We start from the raw sequence: 11,455 nt of genomic DNA on the forward strand, positions 1-11,455 counted from the left end.
CATTCCTTCCTCTAGTAGATCTTTTTGATACTCATGCACTTGATCATATTATAGATCATGCAGGTTAAAGGATTTATAACACCTTTAATCTTCAAATTGTATAAAGCAGGAACTGGCTTCTGTATGATTCATGCTGAGGATTGTAATATTAAAGACATCTGTTCATTCACTCATTCAATTCTTTCATTGTTCTGGTGCTGGGGATTGCATGTATCAGGTAAGAGCCCTACCACTGATGTACAACCCTAGAGTCTAATCTCATTTAAACTTCATTGATATTTCTTTCTTTCTTTTTTTTTTTTCAGAACTGAGGACCGAACCCAGGGCCTTGCGCTTACTAGGCAAGCGCTCTACCACTGAGCTAAATCCCCAACCCCTTCATTGATATTTCTAAAAATAATTTTTATTTATTTTTAAACCAGGACTCAAGGCCCTTGAGCTTGAATTACTGAAATCAGTACAACATGTCAAGACCTCCACCCCACAGGTGCATACTAGCAAGTCTCTTCTCATGGCTTTTAGGACACTACAAAAAAATGTATTAAAATCAGTTTAGATCACATCTCTTGAAATCATCACTCTCCTCCTAACAAAATAACCCAAAGGCTATTTCCTGCAGTGAGAAGCTTCATCGATGGTTTTCTGGGGCAGTATTGAATGAATGTAACTTTCATATAAAAAAATGAGTTTAGATTCTTGGTTCATTACTCAAAGGCCTTGTGACCTCAAGCAATTTACTGTTTTCTGAGTTTCAACTTCCCTCTCTATAACTGCAGATGCTATAACTTGTTCCATGCTGTTTTTTCAAATATTAAATGAGATATTTATGTAAATACAACAGATAATGTGTTTGCAAAATCATTACTTTTGAATTTCCTACTGACTTATAAATAGTCATCATAACAGATATGAATAATAGTTTGACCTTTATACAGGCCTAGGAAAATCTCTGTAGATGGAAATATTTTGCAGTAGGGTAGGACATTTTTTTTTGTTACTGGACCATACAGTTACAAACAGATGTCTTTATAACTATTGATACTTTAGAAAGCTTTATTTCTCTCACAGTGCATGTAATCTAAATAGAGGATGGGGGTTTGTTCAGTCTAGAGTTTGTGTGCTATAACTCCCACCTTACCAATAGGAAACTATTTCAAATGTCAATAAAAAAACGTTTTGAGAAGCATCTCTGGCATGCAATGACTGGTCAAAACTGATGCAGAGAAACCCACAATTACCCAGCAGCACACTATCTGTGTTTGAACAGCTAATGGGAGTGCCCCTTTCTCTTGTTTTCGGTGTGATGAACTGGTTGGGTTGGTGGGACATTGTCTCCCTTCAGAGCTGAGGTTAGAATAACAACTAAGATGTTTTGGTGAGTTTATCTCTTGAAGGTTTTGTATTCTTAGAGAAATGAATATCTTTTAGTAATTCTTCTCTTTAGAGCACTACAGAATTTGTACTCATTCAGTGACCTAATAGTGTAGGTATATCTGACTTCTTCCACAAGCATAGCAACAAATAGCATGTGAGTACCACTGTGGAGTAAACCTCCCACAAGGCGGGTTATGAGATACAGAAAGATGCTGCCTTAGGGTTAGAAAAATTACAAACCACAAAGTAGAGACCCATTTTCCTAAAACCAGTCTCTTGACCATGATGCGGTGTAGTTCTATAATTTGCACATGTCTGTCTGAACTCATCAAAATATTCCATAGTATGCTGCTATGTTGAGAAATTCAGATTGGAAAACAGTTGAAGCTGAAACCTTTGAAACAAGCCTGAAAGATTACAAGACACCTAATTTTCTTGAGACAAATGGAAATCGGTACAGCACATGAGGAAATAAATATTTACTACAAAGGAAAAGAAGAGTAAAGCATAAACTGAGTGGTTTGGTGACATCTGTTAACATTCTTTCCAATGGGTCTGAAAATCTGGTTTTGAGTATCTCTCCTCTAGCACTTCTTAGGAGGAAACAAAAAACCAAACTGTGGGAACAGGACCGAGGATGAGGGGGTGAGAGGTGATAGAATCATGTGATAAATCCCCGGAATCTAACTCTGGAGACTAGCATCAGGGTGAAAATCTGAGTTTATTTGCCCAGCACATAATTATGTACTGCGTTTGAGCCCATTCCAAGCTCCTAAGTCCCTGGTCAATCATATCTCCCCACACTGTCGCTGTGCCCCAATGGAAGTCCTGCCTGATGAGGTAACTCAGAAGAAGCAGGGTGGGGAGTGGGGGGGAGGGGAGCATCGACACCCCTTAGCCCTGGCTTCAGTTCCTTTTACTGTCTCACCAGTGTCCCAGAGGCCATCTGAAATCTATCTGTGCTCGGGGATCTTAGATCTAACCTGCATATAGCAGATCAGCAGTCACACTTCAAGGAGTCACAGGAGCCCGTGGTGCCTTATTCTCCATCCCATTTTTTCCTTCACAAAGTTGACATCCAGATTCCCCCATACCAAAGTTTTAATTTCCAAGCTCACATTCAGTAACACAATGTTTTCTAACTTCAGGTTAAACATGGCATCCAATTCCATACCCTCAGTCCTAGTCTCTAAGTTCTAGCGTCTCATCTCTAACTACTGGTTGCATATCCTGAAGCTTTCCACATTATCGTCAAGAAGAATCTGTGTCACATGAGCATGTGCTCCGGCTCTGCCATTCATTTCCTGTGTGGGTCTAGCAATGTTGGTTTTGTAGGATCACGGTGAAGATTAAACAAATACTGAGTCTTGGTAGCCACCGCCAGGGAGATCCTGATTATTGGGCTATTAACTATTTTCAGCCCTTAATCACCCAGGGTGAAAACTGTATTCTCTTGTTTGGGTGGCAGGGAGTAGCAGGCAGGTATGAGGAGGTAGATATGCCTCATATTTTCTCTTAGAAAATACAATTTCCTTCTTAACCCCCAACCCAATTTAGTGATTGCCCCCATTACAACAGCAGTCTTCTTGTTAGTTTTCTTCCACAGTGAAGGTCTGTCTGTCTTTCAATTGGAAAATGTTTCAAGGCATTCATTCTTCCTTCTGGAACTACCAATCCCTTTAGTTGAGGCTGAGCCTACCTTTCCGCTTCACTTCTCACTCCCTCTTCTGTCCACACGCCAGGCTGAGTGAGCCAGTCTACTTCCTTCTCTGTGCTCTACACACGACTCCTCAAGTCTGGGATATGCTTCCACTCTCTTCAAGCCCTACCTGCCCCTTGTGACTAGCTCCAACGTCTTTTCCTCCCAGAAAAGACCTCTAGGCATGCATGGGTTCTATCCTGGAGCAGAAATAAAGGACGCCAGACAAAAGAGCAGTTCACTTACGCAGCGTGGAGTAAAGTAAAAAAGCAGAGGCGTGGACTTGAGGGAAGACTCTGAACTAAAATGTCTGAAACTGCAATCAAATTCATGTCTTGACCACCAGGGCTGTGATGAAATACTTCACACTTGAAATTTATGAATAAGACTTCTGCCTTCCCTGCTCCATAGTTCTGATGTTTGGGAAAGTCAACATCAAGGTAAAAAAGTTCTGTGTCTGGAAAGATTCTCTGCTTCCCAACCAGAGGGGAGGAACAAGTTGTCTTCTTGTTGCTGAAAAGGAGAAAACAGTTGGGGGCAGGGACACTGCCTGCTGCCTCTTTAAAAAGGGTTCAATCCCTCATGAATTTATTACTCCCACAAAGATTTTTCCTCTTCCTCCCGTCCTCTTGGGTTTTAAGTTTTAACGTATTCATTCTGGGACACAGCACACAGTACTAGCAAGCAAGGGCTGGAGGAAGTAGAACAGGGCTTGCTGTTCAGCTTTAGGAAGTATTGTGAACAGAATGCTTGCGATGCTTGTTTCCTTAAGATAGAATAGTGCATCACCTAGGCGGTTCTACTTCGTAAGAAATCTTGCATGATCCAAAACAATAACAAGAAAATAATAAAGGGAGGAAACAAAACAGGAATTTCAGACTTATAACACTATATCTGAATGAATTTTAATAACGAAGGCATTTCCTTTTGGCCATAAATGTATAACTCTAAACCTGTAAACATTATTGAGCCCAGCCAATAATTCATCACTGCAAACATACTGGCCTTCTGTCTGTAGTAGGGCTTGAACCGTCATTGGAGAGAATCTCTAGCCATCTCTGTGACTGTTGATGTAACACAGGCAGAGCTGCTCAAGTGAAGCAGGAATGGGCAATCTTCCTTGCTGGGTCTGGAGTCTGCTATTTAAGACTGTATTCCAGGGCTGGAGAGATGGCTCAGCGGTTAAGAGCACCCGACTGCTCTTCCAGAGGTCATGAGTTCAATTCCCAGCAACCACATGGTGGCTCACAACCATCTGTAAAGAGATCTGATGCCCTCTTCTGGTGTATCTGAAGACAGCTACAGTGTACTTATATATAATAAATGAATAAATAAAAAATTAAAAAAAAAAAAAAAAAAAAAAAAAAGACTGTATTCCAGACTCATGACTGTGCATGCAAATGGACAACACTGAAACAGCCATGCTGGCCTTGGGGGTCTTTATGGGGTGGGTTGTGTAGGAGCTGTGGTTTTGTAGTGAAATCTTGACCTAGCATGTGTGCCGGCTTGGGCTGGATCTCTAGCACAACAAAAATCTGGGTTAGAGCTGGAGAGAAATGGCTCAGTGGGTAAAAGTGTTTGCTGTGCAAACACAAGGGTTAAATTTAAATTCTCTTAACTCATGTAAACAGGAGGACATGGTGTGTGTGTGTGTGTGTGTGTGTGTACGCACACATGTGTGGCATCTTAAATTCCAATGTGCTACCAGATTATTACTGGAGATAGGAGAATCCCCAGGAGTTGCAGACCAGCGTGTCTGGTTTATACAAAGGAAAAACATGACAAATGCCTCAAGCAAAGAGGAAGGCAAGGGCACCCAAGGTTGTCTTTTGACCTACACCCCCAACCCCCACGGAAGATGGGGGGAGCTGTGAACTATTTGAATCTAAGTTCTATCACTTATATTTATATTGATCTTAAGTTTAGAAATTGTATGTTCCTATGTTCCTAGTTCTTAAAAATCTAAATATGTCTCTTAAGACTGGATTCTGACATTGACACACCCTGTCATAACCTATAGCAATCTGTTCCTTTTGATGCACATTTCTCTAAATTTTATACTTAGGCTTGATGATTCTGTAAAATCATGATACTGACAACACTTCTGAAACCCAATAGTTTTATCCTTACCTCCCTCTTTATATTTCAATGTTTCTTTTTTAAATGGGGCGGGAAGTACTAAGTAGTAGGAAGCACTTAACTGGGAGTTTAGATATGAGAATGTGTCAGATTTCTTGAAAGTAAACACAGGGCTCGCTGCCTGGTGGTCCCGGAATGTCTTGCTGGTGAGGCAAGACCACATCATGTCAATCTTTGGTACCATCTTCCCATTTTTCCTTGCCAGGAGTCATTTCTTCTGTGAGTCAGGACACTAGACAGTGTTGTGACAAACATTCTTTTCCAGGAACTCACACTATATAGAAGAAACCTCATGTGTAAATACTGAACAGTAGGCGTTACTGTGACAGGTGCATTTGCTTATGGAACTACTAGGTCTGTTCATAGGGTGGTTTCTGTTGAAGATAATACTTCATAACTAAGAGAATGGTGTCTAAAATAATGGCCAACAACATCAGGGAAAAGCCAAGATGTCACTAGCAATACTAAGTCTGTCTTTCCAAACAAAATAGTGTAAATCTCACGCGTGTGATCCATAAAGCTGCCTACTAGGTACAATATTAGGAACCCTTGTTTTTTGGCCTTCAATACTATAAGAACTCAGAAGAATTTCTAAGTAATTACATGGTGACACCTACTGGTCAAATATACCAAGTGTCTATCTTTGTAAATATCTAAGAGAAGCACTAAAACAACAAAAACCTTCTCCAACTTCCAGGTCAAACTTAGAATATTTTTTTGATCTGAAATATTCACATCTGTGTATCGACTTTAGTGCAACCTACTGAACTAGGAACACATGTGACTGATTGCTATTTGCTGTTGGTATTCAGGGCACTTTTTACCAGGACTTGGAGGGCTGTGATAGGATCCATTAGAGCCAACGGCAATTCTGGACTGACAACAGCTTCCTCTGCTGACTGCGACAAAACATCACGTACCCCGAGGACCGACTATTCAAAATGATGGTAACAAGACTCGCGTTTTCATATCTGTTTTGGACTTTGTATCAGTTCTTGCAACTCAGTGTCAGAAGTGTGGCTATCAGCTTGAGCCTGTATAGAACCTTTAACGTGTTTTCTACATGAACTTGAAATACAGAAAAGGATTGAGAAGTAGGCCAGGGTGTCTTATACCCTGAATGTTATTTTGTTTCGTTGTCTCATCTCTAATTTGCTGGAAGGTATATATTAGTAGTCTTATCAAAATTTGTTTTCTAATATGTTAAAAGGATTTTTGCCTCTTGAATCAAAGTTGAGTTTGGGTATGTGCATAAAATTACACTGTGGGTTGGTGTTCACTTGATTCGAAGGACACTATGGAGAGCAGTCTAAAAGCCAAGTGGTCATCTGCTTAAGATTAATTGCCTCTTCCAGGTCACTAATTCATGTTCCAGTGTCCCGGGAGAGTTAATTTATTTCTCATGAGTTACCACTTGACTCTGAGGAGGCATTTTAACTTACCCAGGCTTAATACAGGACAAATCTTATTACTGTAACTTATTTATGTGGCAATAAACATAGGTTCCCTTCTCTTTCCCAGCTGGTTTGCTCAGTGCTGAACCCATGTCTCCTTTCTGTGACCATACACATAATTTAACTCGCTTTGAATCCCAATGATCCTTCCATTGTCAATTAAGACAGTGTGACATTTGAGTTTATAATTTTGGAAAAAAATGAATTTAAACCAGGGTAAGTAAAAGCATATCTCTGTGACGAATGGTTCTTCTGCCCTTTGCAGTCAAGTAGGAATATAGAAAACAACACTCTTCTAAAAATATTGCTGATTTTAATTTTGAGTCTCTTAGTCACAGGAGAGATGCTAGCAGTCAATGGGCAGGAACAAAGAACACCCAAGGGCAAAATCCCCAGCCAAACTCATGCAGAGCCAGGGAGGTGATCTTTATGCTCAAAGCACCTGTTTTCCATGTACTCAACCCTGACGCACCTTTCAGTTTCCCTAAGTATTACTATTTCAAAACAATGTTCAGCATCTCCAAGTTTTTCATGATCTTATTATTGAATATAACTTCTGTTTGAATAGCGACCATTGTCATTCATATAAGGTCAACAGAGTTAGCAAAATAGAAGATAGTGGAATAATTCTACATTTCAGAACCAGATAACATATTTAGGAGCCAGGCAGCATATTTCAGGAGATACTGTATTTTAACTCTGTTGAAAAAACAAAACAAGAACAAAATCCCAGTGCAACAATTATAACCTATTGGCTGAGCTGACCTGGGCTAAAGGGAGCTCTCCCGACACCTAGCTATTAGATTACTATAGTCCAGGACAAAGGTCCAGTTTGACCCCATTTAATCTCCAAGTATGATTCTGAACCATTCTTAAGTTTACTAAACATTTATGTCAAGCATTAGCAAACATGAATTCAGTCAAGCAATCTTCCAGTGACAAAACGCCTGTGACAATGATGGCTTTATGTCATTCAAGACCACTCAAGCTACAATTTTAGCAAAATGGTCTATACAGTTACAAAATAGGGCAGAGATTTAAACCAGAGTCTAACAAGCTTAATGACTATTTTTGTATTGATAAAGGGTCACAAAATCTTTCTGCACAATGTAAGCAGTAACTTAAATGTACGTAACCATATATAAAGCCAAATTAAAGTGGTTAGAACATTTTATACTGAACAAAGAGATCAAAGCAGACCCAAACACCACGATCTTACACTGTATCACATTTTACTTATATTACTACAGTAAAAAAATTTTTATGGTACAGGAGAGCAAAGTGCTTTTTTTTTTATTACTATTACTTTATATGAATACACTAAAGACTGTGAACATGTCCAGCATCCACAGAGTTAACAAAATAGAAGGAACTGTGGTCTGTTCCCAGGGGAATCCACAAGGATAACAGCATTGGGAATCCTGGCAGAGAATAATTTAACTATCTAAAGGCTATGAGGGTCTTGGGAATCTTATAAAATATTTACAAGCATTAGTCATGTCTTAGAGACAAAAAAAAAAATAAAGCATGTCCAGTACACACTGTAAGTAACATTTGAATGTTTTACAAATTTGATATTTTAATATCAGCATCAGTGCATAAAAGAAACTCCTAATTTGGTTTTAAAATTCTATGAGTTAACTGTAAAGCTTAAGAGTCTTTGGAAGAAGTGAATTAGTTAAAGTTCCTTTGCTGGAACTAGAATTTTTAAAACGTTTCTATCATGGTTTAAAGAACAGATTTGGTTGCACTTTAAGCCCCTTTTAATTACACCATTATATCAAAATAAAGTGCATGCAAGTTTGCACAATTAAGCAGACACCCAAATTTAGAAAAGAGAACATTACCAACATCCCAGAACCCTTTTTCTGTTTTGTGCTAGTTAGTTTCGTCTATGGAAAACAACATTAGCACGCTGGTCACTGTAAAGAAGGAAAGGTTCCGTTGGGCAGTGAGAGCCAGCTCGGTGGTCCATCTGTACGGCTTTTAGCAGTGCTGTCTATCATGGGGTCAAGGGACACAGGGAGTTCATTTTTCACGTGGCCAGAGGTAGAGATGAAGGGGCCATGCCCCCAGTGACTTAACTTCTTTCACTAGGACTTGCCTCGGAAAGGTTCTACCAGCTACAGTGAGCCTTTAAATTTACAGGAGCCTTGCGTATACTCTAGATCCACTGCCTCCCCTTCCTGGGTATCCGCTGCCTCGGCACCGGCTGCTGCTCTGGAATTCTCTCATGTCTTTTCTTCCCCTTCGTTGCTAGAGACATACACATTTCTGCATTGTTTTACTTATCGTGGTGTTTATGTGAGTTGGCCATGCAGACTCATTCCGCCCAGTGCTGATGGGTATGCAGCTGTACGAGAGCTGGAGACTTACGTAATGAAAGCACCAACATAGCTGTCAGAGTACACGCAGTTAGTCTGCTGGGGCATGGCTCGCCCCCGAGTGTAACTCAGTTTTGGTATCACTTTTCATTTTAGCCATTCTGGAGATATGTAATACAGTACTGTGGATTTAATTGTATTCCTGATGATTTATGGAGCAGCCCACATATTGGCCATTTGGTTATCTTTCTTTGTAAAATTTTTACTGTTGTTTTTGCTTACCAATTTTAGGGCTTCTTTGTTATTATGAACACCAATCTTTTGTTTGCTATGTATACTGCTCAACCTGTGTGTACATGTGTGTGTGTAACCTTCAACTCTCAGTTGTGTGTTCTTCATGGTTTTTGATCAAAGCCTTATTTTATTACAATCAGATTTATCAAATTTCCCTTGCACTATTGTTGCATAGAATTTTTTTTTTTGGCCTATTTTTAAGTTCACAAAAGTAATCATGAAAGCCTTACTTGTTCATGTGTAGACCTACAATGTATTTGGAAGTAATCTGTGTGCATGGTGGAAGGTACATGTGACGACCTATCCTTTCCTCTATCTGCTAGCCTACAGCACTCCCCGAAAAAAACCATCCTTCTCACCATTCTACTACGTTAGCCATCAATGAACCAAGTAGCTCCTGTGCTCTCTGAGGGAGTGAGGATGTGGTATGAGATGATGATAACCTCCAGGAGTGATTTGGAGCAAACTGCTTGAAGCCTTATTTTCAGTCCTTATAACTGGTATAACTTACAGATGTACTACTGACATCAAGAAAGGAGACAGAAAACTTTCTAAAGTTTAAAATATCCAACTGTGAAGAAAGGGGGTTCAGTGCTGTTTTAGTACAAAATTGAGTTTTATTTTTCAGATATGAGAAGTAAAATTTAAGACCAACCAAAACCAAAACCTCAAAAAATTGTTTTTTTTTTTGTATAGAGCAAAATTATATGTTAATCAAGGACTATGCATTATAAGAGAAAGAAAAGATAAAGTTCAAAATAATGTACAGTTGACCAATTACTATCCAACATAGGGTAGGAGAAAAGATCAGCAAGGGGTATAGTGGCCGGGAAGGTTAAATACTGTGGAAGTCCGTGAACTGATTCGGATATGATAAGGTCGTTCTTAATGTAAAATCCTAGAGCTCTCATTTTGTATTTGTCTTTAATACAGTCAATCCATAGCATTCTCCTCTTACTTCCTTAAACACCCTTCACCCACTATTGCTGTATTTTAGAACACAGTAATAGTTCAACACCTATGCCCAGAAAGCTGAAAGCTAAAACAAAACAAAACACTGATGCTCAAACCTCCTTGGGTTAATGATTAATCTGTCAATGTGGAGGCAAATTATGAAATAGTATCTTAGGGTAACTCAACTACATAGCTGGAGCTGTGGTATAAGGTTCTCGAGATCAGGCAGAGCTGTGAGATACGCTGTTATACTTAGCTATGCCTGACTACAACAAGGAAAGCGCTGTCCCTTAATACAATTATGCTGTGTTTGGAAAATTTTGTTCCCATCAGGGGTTTGCAACTCTATCTAAGCAGAGGCCAGGGTGACGCTCAACAAACCATACACTGTATTGCACGGGTCCCCAGTAAAGAGGCGCCTTCAAAGTGTAAGCAGTATAGCGGTGGGCACGCTCTACTTGAAACAATAACAGGATCAGCCCTGAGAGAAAAGCACTTTCATTCAAGTATGAGGATTCAGTCAGTGTTCAAAGTGATAGAAGGCCAACAAAGACAAACATGCTTTAAACTTGAAGTGAGAGAACTTCTGTTTGAAGTGCAGCATCCTACAGTTGAATTTTCAGTTATGTATTAATTAAAATTGTAAAGATATATATTTTAGTAAACTTTAAAAGGCATTTGAAGCATGCAGAGTACAATTCCTGTTTGTTTACTAAATTCCCCAACCCTTCAGACACTTAGTAGACCTAGTGTTTGCCATTAAGAGTGAATAGACATCTATAAATAAAAGAATCACAGCTATGTTCCTGTGCTAGGTCTTAGGTTAGCTGTGCTACATTTAGTCAGGTAATATTAAACATTTCATGTTCGTGTGGCCTTGTGTGAGATGAAATGGATACCTGAAGCATTTTCCTACATTACAGTACCGAAGAACTAACCGTTTCCTACTGTTAGCATCAACACGTCATTTATTGGTATAAGCCTCAGTGACGGAAGATGATTCATTTAGACTTTATTCCATGTAATAAGTGCTGCAGAGTAACAGAGAATGAGACACCTCTGGAGTGATGAAGTTAGGGATGTGACTGGAGCCCGGGTATCAATTTACCTGAAAATAAATTATATTTAACTGTCTCAACTACAGGGTAAAGAATTGGTTTTAGTCTAAGAATGAAACTGACACACTTTTATACATAAAAGATGTACTACTTTTACTA

This window comes from Rattus norvegicus, chromosome 3, assembly GCF_036323735.1.
Source record: "Rattus norvegicus strain BN/NHsdMcwi chromosome 3, GRCr8, whole genome shotgun sequence".
Taxonomy (NCBI): domain Eukaryota; kingdom Metazoa; phylum Chordata; class Mammalia; order Rodentia; family Muridae; genus Rattus; species Rattus norvegicus.